The sequence below is a fragment of the Temnothorax nylanderi genome, unplaced genomic scaffold (genome assembly GCF_030848795.1).
Source record: "Temnothorax nylanderi isolate EJ_2023f unplaced genomic scaffold, tnyl_v1.0 TNYL_tig0258_pilon, whole genome shotgun sequence".
NCBI classification, from domain to species: Eukaryota; Metazoa; Arthropoda; class Insecta; order Hymenoptera; family Formicidae; genus Temnothorax; species Temnothorax nylanderi.
In genome coordinates, this window is record NW_027249320.1 from 39,992 (window position 1) to 59,155 (window position 19,164).

The following is a 19,164-nucleotide window of genomic DNA, read 5'->3' on the forward strand; positions in this document are numbered from 1 at the left end:
CGAATCTCTGTGTATATATGTAGTATCATCATTTTACATATCAAAGAATAAATGTTAAGTTTAGGTCCCTTACCTTATATTTTGATAATGTACACTTATTTGCTATATCTTTTGTATAAAAAGAATGAAAGTTTGAAAAACAAAATCGCCGCTCGATGCTCTACAAACAGTAGACCAATTAAATGCTAAAGAGGATTAAGATTAAGTTTAGCGAATTTGTCATACTAATAAAATAAAATAAAATAATGTACAAAATAAACCAATAAAAACTTTTCACCCCGTTTTTTTAAAACGATTTGTGTGAAATATACCCAGCACCGATATCCTATGGATATCTGTATAACGTCCATGGGCATTCCGGACATAAAATGGACATCCATAGGATATCGTGTGCTGTCTGGGATATGCCAATCAATATTGTATTTAAGGAGAATGTATAATTGCAATAAATTCAACCGTGTTGCTTCATCCCTTTGATTTGAGTATCTTTGTTCGATATATACTTTAATACGATATAAACTTTAATTACTTTAAAGTATTAAGACTCTTGGGTATTCGCGGCTTCTATATTCTTGTTTGATGACGTCATAGCCCTTACGAAAAAGTAGTACTAGCAATCAGTACTCAGTACTGAGTGATCAGTACTCGTAGTATTGAGAGTATTAGTATGTTAATACTCATGAATACTGCAGAATGGTCAGTACTGTGTCTGTCAGTGCTTACATTATGGCAGTACTATAAGCAATAATACTCATTAGTACTTCAAAGTATTGAAGTGGTCAGTACTTTATTAGATTAATATTCAGAGTACTATCATGATAGTACTGCCAGTACTGTAAGAAACTAATAGGCACAGTACTGACCATTCTGCAATATTCATGAGTATTAACATACTAATACTGTCAATACTACAAGTACTGATCACTCAGTACTGAGTACTGATTGCTAGTACTACTTTTTCGTAACGTATCTTGGAAATACTAAATTAATAAAATACTAAATTAACACACTAAACTATCAATATGACGTTATTTTGATATCATCTTGACTTTTTGTTCTACTTGGATAGTACTGCATAAGTAGGGGAGAGTGGGCTCCCTTGAGCCACGGGGTCCAATGTGACAGTGCGAGTTTTCTGTATTAACGTTCTGCAAAATAGTGACGGTGGGTATGAAAACTTTCGTTTTCAAAACATATAACTTCCATCAAAAAATTATGCCGAAATAAGCATATATACTTTAGTTAAAGGCAGATATGTAATTGGAGCCTTGCAAAGTAAATTTTTACTTGTCATAACTTTTTGATATGTATGGATTTCTAGGGATCTACAGTTAAAAAAAAAATTCATAAGACGTTCGTCAGGATCTAGGTTCAATACCAACGTGCGCACAAAAACGTTTAATTGTTCTGTATCTGAAACATTTACGATAAATAATATCGATGTTCAGTGGGGTCCAATGTGACGCAGGTTGATGGGGTCCTCTGTGTCACGCTTACAGAACTATCTAACCTACCTACGTGACAGCGCGAGTTTCCGTAGTGTGTTTCGATCGCGGAATAGTAAATGTTAGTGCCTAAATTTTCCTATAAAATGAAATAATTTCCATCGATAATCATATCCACACTTTCATTTTCTCTTTTTTTCACCCTTTGGTTACAGATCACATGTAATCGAGTCGCTGTGAGGCAATATTCGTTGATCTCTGCTAGGTTACGACAAAAAGTGAGGTTATAGGACTTTGTTTTCAGTTTTCAATTTCTTAGATCATCTGATGAAACAAATATGACACGATTATTGATAAATTGGTTCTCTAGCACAGTCTTGGTTTTTCAATTGACCAAAGATTTGTAATAAACAGGATTTAAACAGATCTCTTCTACGTGTCACAGGGTACCCTACCTTTCACATTACATGTCACAGTATACCCTACGCTATGGCTCAATCGACCCCACGCGTGGGGTCCACTGTGACAAACGCAGCATTTCGAAATATCATTATTTTTGCAAAATATTTCTGAAAATTTACTTCTTAAATCATTTACAAACAAAGTTTATTATATTAAACATCGAATAGTCTTATTTATATTATAATGAAGTTATTAAAATTTTTAAATTCACATTTTTAATGTAATTTGAAAAAACGTGGTTCAAGGGTGCCCACTCTCCCCTACTGCGCCTGTACCACACGTTAGTATCCCACGATTATTCGATAAGTACTAAAAGAGTACTGGAGGGAGTACTGGTGGGAGTACTGGAGGGAGTACTGGGGGGAGTACTGGAGGGAGTACTGGGGGGAGTACTGGAGGGAGTACTGGGGGGAATACTGGAGAAAGTACTGGAGGGAGTACTGGAGGGAGTACTAGAGGAAGTACTGAAGGGAGTACTGAATGAGAATTGGATGAGTACTGGGAAGGAGTACTGACGAAGTCAGTATGATCAAATTTAGTAGTACTTTGAGTACTTATGTCTCCAGTACTTTCACCAATACTTTTTCCAGTATTAAAACCAGTACTACTTTTTCATAACGGAGTACAGGCGAGATACGATTTGACCCGGAAAAAATTGCACTACGCGCGTTTTTAGGCTTAAAATTTTCAGAAAAATATACTGAATAACATATCCAAAATGCACCAAAATCGCCTTTGTCGTTCTGTTTTTTTAAACAAAATACACGTAAAAATGTAAACAAATAAGTTTTTCTCAAAAACTATGAGGAATATAAAAAAAACTCAAGAGATCAAAGTTGTAGATCTGATCGAAATCTACAAAACGTACTTCGTCATTTTTTTTCTTAAAATTTATAATTTTGAGATATTTACAAAAAACTGATATCTGGTTAATAATAATTAAAGAAATGAATTATGCAATGTATACGCATTTGATTACTATATTGTTTTAATTTTCATCAGTGCTATAATCATTTTTATGCATTGTTGTAACAATTTAAAAAAATTATTTATTTAAAAAAATTTTTTTAAATAAATAAATATTTTTTATTAACATTATTTTAGCAAATAAAAACATGTATGTTATAGTAAATAAATTGTTACACAAATATATAATATATCAAAATTGTGAGGCGATCAGATAGATAATACCTGGTTTGACTTGATCTTTTTTGTTCATGTATGTTCGCGCAATTCAACCGTACTCCGCATTGCACGTCAGTTCTTTCTTCCTTGGGTCAAGTAAGGACCCATAATGATTCAAAGTAATACGAAAAGTGTTGGTAATCCGCATACCCGGTTTCCACTAGCGATCCATGGTTGGATACTAGGAGCGCCACGCCGTGCCCACCAGGGGGCTAACTCACTAGAGGCGCTACATAAAACTTATCACGGGTTTCTCGTCACTGTATCAGAGTCAGTCGTGCCTCGTATCACGTACTGAGCACGAGGTGCTAATAAACGTGTGCTATTGTAATTGCGACGTGTACGTTCAATTGCCCTTCCCGCGCTCACCTGCTATCAGGTTATGGGCCCAGATTGAAACGGAACGGAATAAACATTGGAAAAACGCGAAACGTTGCAAAGTTGAAAAGTGCCACGTGTATATCGAGAACGCCATAATCCCGTGTGTGTCGCAAAAATGAGTGCATCAAGTTTCGCACGAATCGAGACTCTCCATAGAGACAATTACGACACATGGAAACTTCAGATGCAAGCCGTACTTATGAAGAATGACGCATGGGAATACGTAAACGGCGAGTGCGTTAAACCAACGTTGGAAGCCGGCAACGTGTTATCGGAAGAGGCGGTTAAAGCATGGACAAAGAACGACGACAAGGCAAAGTCAGACATAATATTAGCAATAAAGCCATCCGAGTTAAAGCTTATCAATGGATGTGCGACGTCTCGCGAAATATGGATTAAGCTAGAAAGCACGTATCAGTCGAAGAGGCCGGCTCGGAAGGCCACGCTGTTAAAGCAGCTCACACTTCAACGTATGGAAGAAGGTGACGACGTGCGGGAACATGTCCGAAAATTTCATGACACCGTCGATAAATTGGCAGAGATGAACATCGATATCAATCCGGAATTACTCGCCATTATGCTGTTATACAGTTTGCCGCCCTCGTTCGAGAACTTTCGATGTGCCATCGAGTCACGCGACGAATTACCGTCACCGGAAGTTCTTCAAATCAAGATCATAGAAGAGAGCGACGCTCGAAAGAATGACACGCGCGGTACAGTTCAAAACGCTTTGATGGTAAAGAGAGGAGGACACTCGAGTAAGGACAAAGCGAGAAAAGCGAAATCAGGAAACAAAGAAGATTTCAAGTATAGATGCCACCGATGTAAAGAAAAGGGACACAAAGCCATCGACTGCAAAAATAAGAAACAAAAAGATGCTTTTATGTGCTGTGGAAGAAGCATCTACGCAGGAAGCATTCGGCACGGAAGAGGTTATACGCGGCGCGAAGTGGTGTCTCGACAGCGGGGCAACGTCACATCTGTGTGGACATTTACATGAATTCGCGAGAGTTGATGATTCGTTACGCGGTGAATTAAAACTAGCCAATCACGCCTCGACGAAAATAAATGCAGTGGGAACGGTCTCACTTACGGCCGATTTCGATGGAAACAAAAGAAACGTGAGTCTGAGTAACGTACTTCACGTGCCCGATCTCCGCGAGAATCTACTGTCGGTAGCCAAGATAACGGACAAAAATCTCGAAATTACTTTTAAAAAGGATCACGCCGTTGTGGTCGATCGCGATGGTAACGTGAAACTGCGCGCGAATAGAATCGGGAACTTGTACTTCTTATCGAGTCGCGAACGGGCCGAGTGCAACAGAATATCAGAAGGCGCGAATGCTACGAGAATTCTAAAGACATGGCATCATCGATTAGGTCACTTAAACATACCGGATCTAATAAAAGCTGAACGAAACGCGACAATGCGAGGACTTAACTTCGGAAAATGCGAAGAAAATCTGGAATGCAAAATCTGTCTTCGAGGGAAGATGACCAGGGCGCCATTCCCAACGATTTCGGAAAATCGTACGAAAGAACTCCTGGAGATTGTTCGTGATGGCGTGAGGTGCGATTTCTCCACAAGAAGAGCGACGTTTACAACGCATTCAAGGAATTTAAGGCGTTGGTCGAGAACCAGACGGGAAGAAGGATTAAACTATTGCAATCCGATAATGGGAGAGAATATCTCAGCAAAGAGTTCGATGATTTCTTAAAGAAGTCCGGAATTCAGCGAAGACTCTCGATTGCATATAATCCTGAGCAAAACGGTACAGTCAAAAGGAAGAACCGAACACTTCTGGATATGGCTCGCTGCCTGCTCATACAATCTGGCCTTCCTCCATCGTTTTGGGCTGAGGCTGTGTCCACAGCCAATTACATCAGAAATCGATGTTCTACTAAAACTCTTAAGGTTCGAACCCCATTCGAATTCTGTACCGGAAGCGCTCCCGATGTAAGTTACTTTAAAGAATTCGGTTGTAATGTGTATCGTCTCGACAGGATTCCTGGCAAGGGGAAGTTCGAGGATCGAGCTAGAAAGGGGATCTTTCTTGGATATGCCACAAACTCAAAGGGATATTGCGTATGGTTACCCGAGGAAAACAAAATCGAGATTACCAGAGACGCGAGATTCTTGCGGAATCGCGAGGACTTACCAGACTTCATCTATGAAGATTTCACTCCGGAAGATGCCATAGTTGAAGGACATGAGAATCTGGACAATATCGGTATCACCGACGAAGAAGCCGAAATCGAAATAAAGCCGATAGAAAACAATCGAGAGGCACCCCAGGAAGATGAAGCTCCAGATGACAACGCGGACGCGGAGGCAACGCCGAGGAGAGGGCCAGGCAGGCCTAGAATATTGCGTACCGGAATGAGGGGCAGGCCTAGAAAGTTATTCTCTGTACCACGTGAAGAGATGAATGTTGCGGATGTTGAATATGTTTATCTTGCCAAAGTCTCTGTTAAGAAAGCCATTTCAGGTCCAGACGCCGATGAATGGTATCGCGCCATGGCAGATGAAGTTGCATCAATTCTGAAGAATGATACTTGGGAAATTGTCAAGCGTCCAGACGACCGGGAAGTTATTGGTAGCCGCATGGTACTTCGTAATAAATATAATCCTGATGGAACGTTGGAGAATGGAAAAGCGCGGATAGTAGCTCAAGGATTCGCCCAGCGTCCCGGGATCCACTTCAATCAAACATTTGCTCCAGTGGCTCGTCTCAGTTCGATTCGACTCCTGGTAGCTCTTGCCTCTAATTACGGAATGACTTTGAGGCAGCTCGATGTAGCTACCGCCTATTTAAATGGTTCGATCGAAGAAGAAGTTCTCATGGAACCGCCACAAGGACTGATTAATTCTCTAAAGATTATCGTTCTGTCCGATTGTTACAGTGAGAACATCAGATCTAAGGCTGCTACTATGCTGGAAGATTTGAGTAAAGGGGACTGCGTTTGCCTGTTGAAGAAATCGTTGTACGGTCTGCGGCAGGCCGGTAGAAATTGGCATGAAAAGCTGGACGATGCATTACGCAAGTTCGGCGCCATCCCTTCCGAGTCGGATCCGTGTGTCTACCGTGTTGGAAAAGGGGAAGATCTACTTCTGATGGCCGTCTACGTTGATGATATTATACTGGCATCTCGAGACCCAGGAATAATTGAGAAGATGAAAAATTACCTCGCCGGTGAATTTGAGATCAGAGACCTTGGAGAACCGAAATATTGTCTTGGTATCGAGTTCACGCGACATAGAGACAAGATTGGCTTACATCAAAAAGGATACATTATCGACATTCTTGAGCGATTCGGCATGAGCGATTGCAAGCCGATAAGCACTCCTATGGACGTTAATACGAAATTATCAAGACTAACGGAAGTTTTTAGTGACGACGAGAAAAGGGTTCCTTACCGCGAACTTGTGGGAGCTCTGATGTACCTAGCTGTCTCTACCAGACCGGACATAGCCTACGCCGTAAGCTCATTGAGTCAATTCAACAACGACTACGGGCAGTGTCATTGGACTGCTGCAAAGCGCGTCCTCCGTTACCTCAAAGGGACTGCTGACGTCGGGCTAATCTACAAACCTTCCGAGGAACCGTTAACGGGCTACGTGGACGCCGATTGGGCTGGTTGCCCAATAGATCGGCGCTCATACTCTGGCTATACCTTTACCTTGAGCGGCGGAGTCGTGTCTTGGGACTCGAAGAAACAGAGGACAGTTGCCCTGTCCTCAACCGAAGCCGAGTACATGGGGATGACTGAAGCTGCGAAGGAGGCCATGTACCTACGGGAATTCCTCACTCAGTTGGGATTTGAAGAACTCGCGTCGATCAAGCTCTTCAATGACAACATAGATGCTCTCAAACTGGCTGAGAATCCCACCTTTCACGCCAGAAGCAAACATATCGATTTGAAGCACCACTTTATCCGTGACGCGATTCGTGAGAATATGTTTCAGGTTGATTACGTATCTACTGACAACATGATGGCAAACGTGATGACCAAAGGACTTCCGAGGCCTAAGCACTGGCGATGTCTTGATCTCATGGGCTTAGGATCATTCTGAACGTTCCTTCCAACCACGTCTTGAGGGGAAGTGTTGGTAATCCGCATACCCGGTTTCCACTAGCGATCCATGGTTGGATACTAGGAGCGCCACGCCGTGCCCACCAGGGGGCTAACTCACTAGAAGCGCTACATAAAACTTATCACGGGTTTCTCGTCACTGTATCAGAGTCAGTCGTGCTTCGTATCACGTACTGAGCACGAGGTGCTAATAAACGTGTGCTATTGTAATTGCGACGTGTACGTTCAATTGCCCTTCCCGCGCTCACCTGCTATCAAAAAGTGATCGCTTATCAATGTAATTTCCCAGTTATTGGAGACGCAAAGATTTCGCGAGCGCTCCTGGTGGCAAAATGTGAAACTGGCGTAAAACAGACAGACTGGTCGTAGCTGTTAGCTGTACTTCAACTCATGTCAATAAATTCTTGATTTTTTTAATGATTCATTTACATTTCTATTAATATTGCACCACTAGGACTTCCGTTTCCGGTGCGATAGACGGTGACACGTAGCGGTTAGGCGAGTTCTTTTCGGCAGTGAGTGAGAGCGTAGGAGAGTGTTGGTGGAGGTGTGAGAGTGAGAGGGAGAGAGTAGAGGAGCGAGAGTGTGCGTGGAAGTGGAGGGAAGGTGTGATTGAGAAGGATAGAGGAGGGAAAGGGTTCGGAAAGCGTGCGTGAGAGCGGGCCGGGCAGGGAGCACGCGAAGCGCTAAGAGGGGAGAGCGTCGAGCGGAGAGCGGCCGCGGGCGAGGAGTGCGTGAAGTATAGACGGCGCGCAGGGCGGGGAAAGAGACGGGCCAGGGATATAGATGATAAGAAGGGAGTCGGCCAATAGCAGGTAGAGATGAGCGGAGAGAAAGAAAGCGGGATGGAGGGAAAAAAAGGGATTATAGATAAAGTAAAGGAAACAGGTAGAAGTGGGAGCTTGGGAAATTTAGACGAGCTATGGAAAAGGAAGAGAGAGGAATTAGATAATAGCGGGGGGGGGGAAGAAATTTTTAAAAGAAGCAACAAAACGACAAGGTCTCCTAAATCAGAATCAGAGATAGGTGAGAAAGAGTTGAGGGAGGTAATTGTAGAAATGCAAGAGAGAGGGGGGGAGAAGAAAGATAGTAAGAAGCCTCCCAAGACTCTGGGCTGGGGAGAAAAGGAGAAAAGCGAGTGGAGGGAGAATATGAGGAGGTGGAGGGAAGAAGTGAAGGAGGTGATGAATGAATTGAGGGAGGTGAAAAGGTGGAGGGACTGGAGACAGATGATGGAAGAGATGAAGGAGGGGCTCAGAGAACAGGGGAGGTTGATGAGGGAGGAGGTGGAGGAGTTGAGAAGAGAATGTAGGGAGCGAGAGGAGAAATGGAATGAAGAGAAGGAGAACTTGGTGAGTTGCATAAAAGGGTTGGAAAGGAAGGTAGAGGAGCTGGAAAAAAATAAAAAAGGGGGAGGAAAGGGGGGTAGGGTATTGGGGGAGGCAGAAGGAGGGGAGGTGGGAGACAAAGTAAGAGAGTTGGAGAGGAGGATAGAAAGGAAGGAGCGTGAAGAGAGGAGAAAAAATGTGATAATTAGAGCGTTAGAGGTTAAAGAAGGAAAGAGGAGAGAGGCGGTGGAGAAGGTGTTAAACGTCGTAGGGGTGAGAGGAAATATAGAGGAGGTCAAGAGAATGGGGGGGGGATAGAGAGAAGGACAGAGAGATGGTACTTGTAAGGATGAAGAGTGAGGAGCAGAGAGAAGAAATTATGAAGAGAAAGAGAGAGCTGAAGGGAAGGAAAGAGAGAATTTTGGAAGACTGGACGTGGAAGGAGAGAAAAATGAGATGGAGGTTAGAGGAAATCGCGAGAAAGGAGAAGAGAAGAGGAAGAAGGGTGAGAATAGGATATGGAAGGTTATGGATAGATGAACAATGCTGGAAATAGGACGAGGAAGAGGGGGGAAGGGGAGAGGGTAGAAGACTATAGGGGGGTTACACTGCTATCCACCTTATACAAGGTGTACGTGGCGGTGTTACCAGAAAGCCTGAGGGAGGAGGTGGAGCACAAGGGGATCATCTCGCCGAATCAAATGGGATTCAGGAAGGGGATGGGGACAGTGGACAACATCTATGTGCTTAACTACCTAGTAAATAAACAACTGGGTAGGAAGGGGGGAAAGGTGGTGGCGTTGTTTGTGGATTTAAAGGCGGCTTTTGACTCGGTGGATAGGGAGGTGTTGATTGAGGCGCTGAGGGAAAGGGGGGTTAGGGAGGGTCTGGTTGAGAGATTGGAGGAAGTGTTGAGAGAGACGAGAAGTAGGGTTAGAGTGGGAAAGGAGCTGGGTGAGAGTTTTTGGACAGCAAGAGGGGTAAGGCAGGGGTGTTCGCTGAGCCCGCTACTCTTCATTATTCTGTTGGCTGACTTGGAGGAGGAGATGAAGAGAGTCAAGTGGGGAAGGATCAGGCTGGGAGAAGAAAGGGTGTATGACTTTGAGTTTGCGGATGACATGGTGCTACTGGCGAAGGGAGAGGATGAAATGAGAAGTATGATGGAGAGGCTGGAGAGGTATTTGGATAGGAAGAGGTTGGAACTTAACCCGGAGAAAACCAAGATTATGAGATTTAGAAGAGAAGGAGGAATGATGGTGAAAAGAGATTGGTGGTGGAAAGGAAGAAAAGTGGAGGAGGTGAAGGAGTTCCAATACCTTGGGTATACGCTACAAAGGAATGGAGGGCAAGAGGCGCACGTGAAAGAAAAGGTTAAGAAGGCGGCGGCGGTAATGGGGCAAGTGTGGGGGATAGGGAAGAGGAGGTTTGGGAAAGATTGGGGGAGAAGGCTTTGGCTATTTGACAAGCTGGTGTGGACGGTAATGGGGTATGGGGTGGAAATATGGGGTTGGGAAGAGAGAGAGGGGATGGAGAGGCTGGAGGAAAGATATTTGAGATGGGTGTTGGGAGTAGATAGGAGGACGCCGGGGTACTTGGTGAGAAAGGAAATGCAGAGAAACGAATTAAGAGGTAGGGCGGGCAGGAGGGCGCGGGGGTTCGAAAGGAGGCTGGAGGAGGGAGGAGGAAGCGAGCTGGCAAGAAGGTGTTGGGAGGAGATGAAGGAAAGAACGGAGAAGAGAGGGGAAATTTCGAGTTGGGGAGAAGGGAGGAGGAAGTTTTTGAGCGATAGAGGCTTGTGGGTAGAGGGAGAGGGGGAGCGGGGAGGGGAGGAAAAAATACGGCTGGAGGAGATGGTAAGGTGGGAAAGAGAGGTGCAAAGGGCGGAAAGATGGGAGAGAATAAGGGAGTCGAGGTACAACAAATGGTACAATGAGGTAAAAGAAGAGGGGATACCGGAGTACCTAAAAAAAGGGTGGGGGGAAAGTAGATGGAGCAGGATAGCGAGGTTTAGGTTGGGGAACGAAATGAGGGAGGGCAGATATTGGGAGGAGGAGGAGAAAAGGATATGCAGATTGTGTGAGGGAGAAGAGGAGGAGTGGGAGCATGCGTGATAGCGTTGTAGGGACTGGGATGAAGGGGAGGGGAGTTGGCAGAAGGCGAGGAGTTGGGTGCTGGGAGAGGGGGAGAGGGGGAAGAGTGGATGAAGAAGATCGAGAAGGAGAGGAACAAGAAGGGGTATGTGGAAAGGTTAGGAGGAGGGGAGGAGGGAGGTATGAGTGAGGAGGGAATGAGAGAGAATGAATGAATGAATGAGTGGTATGCCGAAGAGAGGGGGGTGGAAGTGGCGTAAAGGGAAAATGGAAAGCAAGAGGAAACGGAAGTTTCTTTTGCGGAGAGGTGTGTGTGTGCGCGGCGGGTGTGGGTGTGGGCGGATGCAGAGGCAGAAGCTCACAAAGACACCATTAGGTTAAGTAGGTTTAAGTTAGACTAAGCTAGGTTAAGAGGAGGTGTAAAATTGGTGTAAAATGGTTGTAAAGGTTTGGGTACGTTCCTTATAAAAACGCCTTGCAAACTCTGCGGGGATAAGCAATAAATACATACAATACAATACAATAATATTGCACCACTTATCATAATAATAAATAAATTTGATTAGATGTTTGCCATAATTATGTGAATAACACGGGCCGACAAAATTTTGCGAAACTCCAAAACCTGAGACCAGACTATACTTTCCCAAAGGTTTTCGGTCCGCTGAATCCGAATCCGCCAGCGGAATTGCTCCATCACATCAGGTTTTCGAGATATCCTAATCTGAAAGTGCAAAAAACACAGTTTTTTGCTATATTCGGGGTTATATTAAACCGCGAATTAATTTTTCTCCACAAAACTCGTTACGGCATCTGAAAGTACTACTCTTCGCCTTCAAAATGCTTTTTGAATTTTTCAGATATCTTATTTCTTCTCGGAGATATCGTCCGTTGAAATTTTTTAGTTTGGCGTTTTTGTTACAACCTCCCTAACTTTGAAAAAAGTCTAAGATTTTCGAATTCGCCTTTTTTTTGTCAATTAGGCAGACTACAGTTATGTATTCTTATGTTTTTGGAGTAGCTGAATTTGAAATTGCAGTCTGCTTACCCCATCGAGTCCCCCCCCCATAGCTATGACTCGATGGGGTAAGCAGACTGCAATTTTAAATTCAACTACTCCAAAAACATAAGAAAACATAACTGTGGTCTGCCTAATTGACCAAAAAAAAGGCAAATTCGAAAATCTTAGACTTTTTTCAAAGTTAGGGAGGTTGTAACGAAAACGCCAAACTAAAAAATTTCAACGGACGATATCTCCGAGAAGAAATAAGATATCTGAAAAATTCAAAAAGCATTTTGAAGGCGAAGAGTTGTACTTTCAGATGCCGTAACGAGTTTTGTGGATAAAAATTAATTCGCGGTTTAATATAACCCCGAATATAGCGAAAAACTGTGTTTTTTGCACTTTCAGATTAGGATATCTCGAAAACCTGATGTGATGGAGCAATTCCGCTGGCGGATTCGGATTCAGCGGGCCGAAAACCTTTGGGAAAGTATAGTCTAGTCTCAGGTTTTTAAAAATGTCGGCCTGTGTAATTGTTATGATTTTATACTATAAGTTTATTTACTTTTAATGAAAAGAAATAAAATTAAAATGGCAATGGAATTAAATAAAATCAAATTAAATTGTGCAAATAGTTGTGTTAGAAAATTTAATAAATGTGTAATTATAATATTTAAGAAATTTTGTACTGCTTAGGGTTACCACTGACTTAAAGATTATAACAATATTTAGTTATGTGATTTAAAATTGGTAAGTTTTGTACAATAAAACATCCCCAAAACAAAATATCTTTTAATGTTATTGCTCACTACTAGTTAAGCTGTTCCTTTGAAAGTTTGGTTTGTACCATCCTTATTTACAACTTTCCATTATAACTCTCTTTACTAAAAAAACTATTCTTAATTTCTCTTTATTCATATCTTAAAATAACATGATGTGGGAAAAATAAGATTTTGCTCCAAAAAGCTAGTATTCATTGTTTACGAATTTTGGCTTTCACATGACAATTTAAATCTGTCTGATTTACGTTAGTTCAACTTGCGGCCACCAGACGCGCTGGGGAGAATCTTTGCGTCGCCAATTTTGTAAAGTAATTTTTCACTTTACTTTTTATGGACAATGTTACCTGTTGTTGCTACTATGTTAGTACTGCGTTCTTACTGATAGCATTAATAGTCTTAGCAGGACTTCCGCTTCCGGTGCGATAGAGTGTGTCATGTGGCGGTTAGACGTGTGTTTTTCGGCAGTGTGTGAGAGCGTAGGAGAAGGCTAGTGGAGGTGTGTATGTCAGAAGGAGAGAGTCGAGGAGCGAGAGTACGTGTGAAAGTGGAGGAAGACCGTGAAATAAAGGGGGAGAGGGAGAAAAGGGTGCTGGAAGCGTGCTTGAGAGCGGGACGAGCAAGGAGTACGTGAAGCGTAAAGAGGGAACGGTGTTGAGCGGGAGGTGGTCGAGGAGTACGCGAAGTATAGAGTGTGCGCGGGGCTGAGACAGAGGCAGGCAAGGGCTATAGAGTTACTAGAAGGGAAGAGGTCGGAAAGGTAGAAAGCGGTAGGCAGAAGAAATAGAATGATTGGGAGAATGGGGTATAATGAAGGGGAGAAGAGGACGCAGGGAGTAAGAAGCGGGAGCAGCGGGAAGGTAGAGGACGTGTTAAAAAGAAAGAGGGAAAATGCCGGGGAGCAAGGGAGAGGGGAGGAGGAGGAAGCTTTAGCTAGGGGTAGTAAAAAGACCCCCAAATCGTCAGGCGGAGGAAAGAAGGAGAAGAGTGAGTAAAGGGAGAAAGTGGAGGAGGTTATGAAAGAATTGAGAGAGGTGAAAGGGTGGAAGGAGGATTTTAGACAGTTGATAGAGGAGATGAAGGAGGGATTTAGAGAGCAGGGGAAGGATTGAGAGAGGAAATGGAGGAGCTGAGAAGAGAGTTTAGGGAGCGAGAGGGAAAATGGAAGGAGGAGAGAAAGAAGATAATGAACTGCATTAGTGGTTTAGAAAGAAAGGTAGAAGAGTTGGAAAGAAATAGAAAGGGGGGAAGGAAAGGGGATAAGGCAGGGAAGAAGGGAGAGGGGGGAGATGGGGGATAAGATAAGAGAGTTGGAAAGGATATTAGAAAAGAAGGAGCGTAAAGAGAGGAGAAAGAATGTAATAATAAAAGGTTTGGAGGTAAAAGAAGGGAAGAGGAGGGAAGCGGTGGAGGAGGTGCTAAGCGTTTTAAAGGTGAGAGGAAACGTAGAGGAGGTTAAAAGAGTTGGGGGGACAGAGAAGAGGATAGGGAGATGGTTCTGGTAAGAATAAGGGATGAGGAACAAAGGGGGGAAATTATGAAGAGAAAGAGAGAATTAAAAGATAGGAAGGAGAGGATTATGGAAGACTGGACGTGGAAAAAGAGAAAAATGAGATGGAGGTTAGAGGAAATCGCGAGAAGGGAGGAAAGAAGGGGAAGAAGGGTGAGGATCGGATACGGAAAGCTATGGATAAATGAGCAATGCTGGAAATGGGATGAGAAAGAGGAGGTTTTAAGGGATGGGAGAGGAAAGAAAAGAAGGAAAGAGATGGAAGGAGAGAGGGGGGAGCAGAGTAGAAGTAGTGGAGAATAGAGAGAGAGAGAGAGAGAGAGAGAGAGAGAGAGAGAGAGAGAGAGAGAGAGAGAGAGAGAGGGAGAGGAGAGGGAGGGAGGGAAGGAGTGGAGTGTTGCCTTTTGGAACGTGGCAGGGCTAGAAAACAAAAATAAGGAGTTTTGGTCAGGGTTGAAGGAATGAGATGTGGAATGAGGAATGAGGAATGAGTGTGTGTGTGTGTGTGTGTGTGTGTGTGTGTGTGCGTGCGTGCGTGCGTGCGTGTGTGCGTGCGTGTGTGCGTGCGTGCGTGTGTGCGTGCGTGTGTGCGTGCGTGTGTGCGTGCGTGCGTGTGTGTGTATGTGCGTGTGTGTGTATGTGCGTGTGTGCGTGTGTGTGTGCGCGCGCGTGTGTGTGTGTGCGTGTGTGTGTGTGTGTGTGTGTGTGTGTGTGTGTGTGTGTGTGTGTGTGTGTGTGTGTGTGTGTGTGTGTGTGTGTGGAGAAGGGAGAAAGGATTGTGGGGGTGGAGATGGGATTATGATGGGTAGAGTGAGGCAAGGGGAGGAGAGATGGAGGATAGTGGGAGTTTATGCAGGGGAGGGCATTGAGAAGGCGCTGAGGGGTTTGGAGGAGTGGGTGGAGGACAGAGAAGCAGGAGTTAGAACACTGATAGGGGGGATTTTAACGCGAGGACAGGGGAGGAAGGGGGGAGGTAGGCGAAGAGGACGGAAATGAGGGAATCGAGGAATGAGACGGTCAAAGGACAAAAAAATGAATAGGGAGGGCAGGCTTATGGTGGATTTTCTTGGAGAAAGAGGGTGGTGCATATTTAATAAAACTACCGCCCCTCCTCCGCAAGCAGGGGGTGGGGGTGGACCTCGGTTTGCGTGGAAAGTTGGAAACCCGAACTGTACAATGATAGACCTTGTTTGTAACATAGTTGCACAATTATTATCCCAGTAAAAGATCATACTGCAAATACATTAATTACAATCATTCAGCAACGTATTAAACATGGCACCGCCCCTCTCCCACTTACATGTGTACTGTCTATACACACATCAGCACACATATCAGCAAATTACCTCCCTTAGTAATGACATAAATTCGTATATTTTTCAAATTTTTTTTGTTCATAACTTTTAAATAAGCAATAAATGACGATTAAGTTATAAGAAAAAGTTACTCAAGGTCATGTCCTTGACAACATATGTCAAGGTCAAAGTCATCGGGGTTGGCTGTGTAAAAAAACATATTTACTACCCCTTTTTCCTGTATCTCGCCTGTACTATCAGAAGCAAGAAACGTTGAGAATTGACACGTTGAGAATTCTTGCGTGCCATTTCTAAATAAAAAGATATTTGCATAAAATAACACTTCGATCACTTCGGCACACTTCGAAAATACTTCGAAGTTACCTTGATAGCAAAACATGAGTGTGCAAAATCATGCAAACGTGTTACTGAAAACAATTTATGTGTTGTTGCCACGAACATTGCGTAAACATGAATCGTATATTGTCTAGGATTCATACATATGATGCTTTTACAGCAAAGATATGTAAATTGTTGCTGCAAACTGTTTGCAGCAACAATATGTAAATTATTTCCATTAATAATATGTAAACTGAACACCAATGCAATACCAATAAACACCAGTTAGAACCTCCGGGCATAAACTGTTGCTGGAAAAATGTAACGAATATTAAATAAATCATTGTTTGAAGCAAATTGCCCATATAGCACATGATATCATTCGAATGTTCTGTACTCGTACTGTAAATATACGTACCGTATATAATATACTTCGAACATTTCTATAACGTCTTTAGTAGTATATTATTTCTCATAAATTCTCAGGACATACTTGTAATATCTCACAAAAGTATATTACTTTTTGTAAATTCTCATACTACTCAGAATATAGAGTGAATATTTTAATCAACGCAGGTAAATATCTCGAAAAATATGGAAGACACGGAAAAATATTTCAGACAAATGTTGTATGGTCTATAGGAGGACACATAATTCCGACGTGAGTCATGCTGCAGATGTCGTCATTTTCAAGAAATTTTAAAGGCGACTAATTTTTTAAATTAAACTTGATTTTTTCCTTGAAATAAAAGTTGTAAATCTCGTCGAGATGTTTCCAAAACACTATAGCAAAGCTCTCTTTCGTTAAGAATTTCCTAAGATATTTAAAATTTTGTTACAATACTTTTAATATAAAATATGAAATATCGTAAAGTATTCACTTTTCTCTGACTTTTGTCCGAAACATCCGTATCTTGAATATTTTTTAAGATATTTGCCTGCGTCAATTAAAATGGCTCATCTTATAGAAACTCAATTTGACTCAATCTGCCATCACGCTAGTAACACGCGCTGTTGACACGCGGCATATTTCTCGTAATTAAAAATCCTCACGCGTTCAATATAAGAGGCAAACCTGGGAGATGCTGCAAAATGCTTAAACCTTGAATCAGTTCACTGCGGATCACCTAAAGTGATCCTTATAAGTAGAGAATATATGAGATTTGGAGACCGGGTGCTCCGAGGAGGGAGGCAGAGGCAGGGGGAACTCAAGGGCAAAGGGGGCAGGGGAAGGGGGGGTTATCAGGGCGGCCAGCGCGTCGGGACATGTTCTATAAACAATTATCATATCGATGTTCGACCGATAGTATTTATTAACATTGAATATACATTTATAAACATTGAATAAACATTTATAAACATTTATAAACATTTATAAATACTTTAGATGCGAGCGCCTACGACAGGTTTTCTGAACTCGGGACCTCCGAGGGGGGAGCGGGGCGAAGGGGGGGGGGGGGAACTCGAGGGCGAGGGGGGCAGAGGAAGGGGGTTTATTAGAGCGGCCAGCGCGTCGGGACATGTTCCATAAACAATTATCATATCGATGTTCGGCCGATAGTATTTATAAACATTAAATAAACATTTATAAACATTGAATAAACATTTATAAACATTGAATAAACATTTATAAATACTTCAGATGCGAGCGCCTATGACAGGTTTTCTTTATAGGAAAAGTCATCACGTGGGGAGAGGGGGGGGTCCGCGTTTTACGGCAAGGGGTCCGCGGGGGAGGAGTTGTCATATTACCAAAGCGAGCGCCGATGTCCGGCTGCTTGAATTTTATCGGAAAATATAAACAAAATAGGCTTAGATTGCGAGACACTTGCTTCTGCAATGATCTCATCCTTCGAGAACCTTGTAGAAGTTTATACAAGGGCGAACGTCGACGTTCGGCTGCTGTAATTTAATCGACAAATGTAAACGTGATAAAATTTGTCGTCGTTGACGATTTAACCGTCGCGGTGTTTCCATCATGTTTTTTTCTAGGAAGAGACGGTGTCGATGACGATTTAACCGTCGCGGAGTCCTCTTCATGTTTTTTTCTAGGAAGAGACGGTGTCGATGACGATTTAACCGTCGCGGAGTCCTCTTCATGTTTTTATCTAGGAAGAGACGGTGTCGATGACGATTTAACCGTCACGGAGTCCTCTTCATGTTTTTTTTCTAGGAAGAGACGGTGTCGATGACGATTTAACCGTCGCGGCGCGGAATATCCCGGCTGCGCGCGGGGTGGCGCGGCATATTGTAAAAGCGAGCGCCGATGATCCGGCTGCTAGAATGTATAAACAAAATATGTCTAACGGTAATTATACAAATGCATAGACATCCATCGTCGCCAGGATGATTGATCAGTCTTCGGCTAGCTTTCGCGACGCGAACGTTCATACTCGGGGGTGAAGGTTTTTTGTATCAAGTGGGCGGTATAAAGAAAAAAAAGTTTTCTCGTAACAGTGAGCATAAAAAAATGGAGATAGACAATAATTTCGATATGGATGTAGATTCATCCGACGAGGATCGTCCGTTGTCACCGGACAGCACTTATAACAGCGATGAAGACGATAGCCGTAAAGAAGTTATCAATAAAATAGTGTCGCGTCCCGAAATTTTAGCGCTAAATGGACGTACGAAGTGTTGCGCCATTTATTTCTATTATAAAGACGGTTCATATATCGTGTGTGCTTCGTGTATGATCGCTTACGCAGACATTGAATTTGAGCACATATATGCTGTTCGAAAGCATATAACCGAGTTGTACAACGTAATAAATGGTCGATTTTGCAAAAATTGTAGTACTCCATTATACCAAATATTGCCGTGCAATATGTGCCCGATTTGCACGAAGTGAAAAAAAACATTAGCTTTCGCGACGTAAACGTTTTTTTCATAACAGTGAGCAAGAAGAAATGGAGCTAGATAATAATCGCCCGTTGTCACCGGACAGTGACTATAAAAGTGATGAAAGCGATGACTTTAAAGAAGTTACCCGCAAGACAGTGCCTCGTTCGGAAATCGTTGCAATGAATTTACGTATAAAATAGTGCGTAATATACTTTTATTATTCAACGGGTGGTGCACTTCCACCATGTGCTTCGTGCATGATCACTTTGTCAGACACTAATATCGGGCACATGTACGCTGTCCGAAAACACTTCATTCAGTTACACCGTGCGATGCATTTCCGCGCCTGCTCAAATTGACGAAAATCATTGTACATGACATTTCCGTGCAACATGTGCCCAATTTGCA

At 43.0% G+C, this 19,164-nt stretch overlaps 1 protein-coding gene across 2 annotated transcripts in view; it reads right to left on the minus strand.

The window, feature by feature from the left end:
* LOC139780034 (uncharacterized) overlaps positions 1–19,164 on the minus strand; it is a 200,439-nt gene that overhangs the window by 15,651 nt on the left and 165,624 nt on the right. The window lies entirely within an intron of this gene.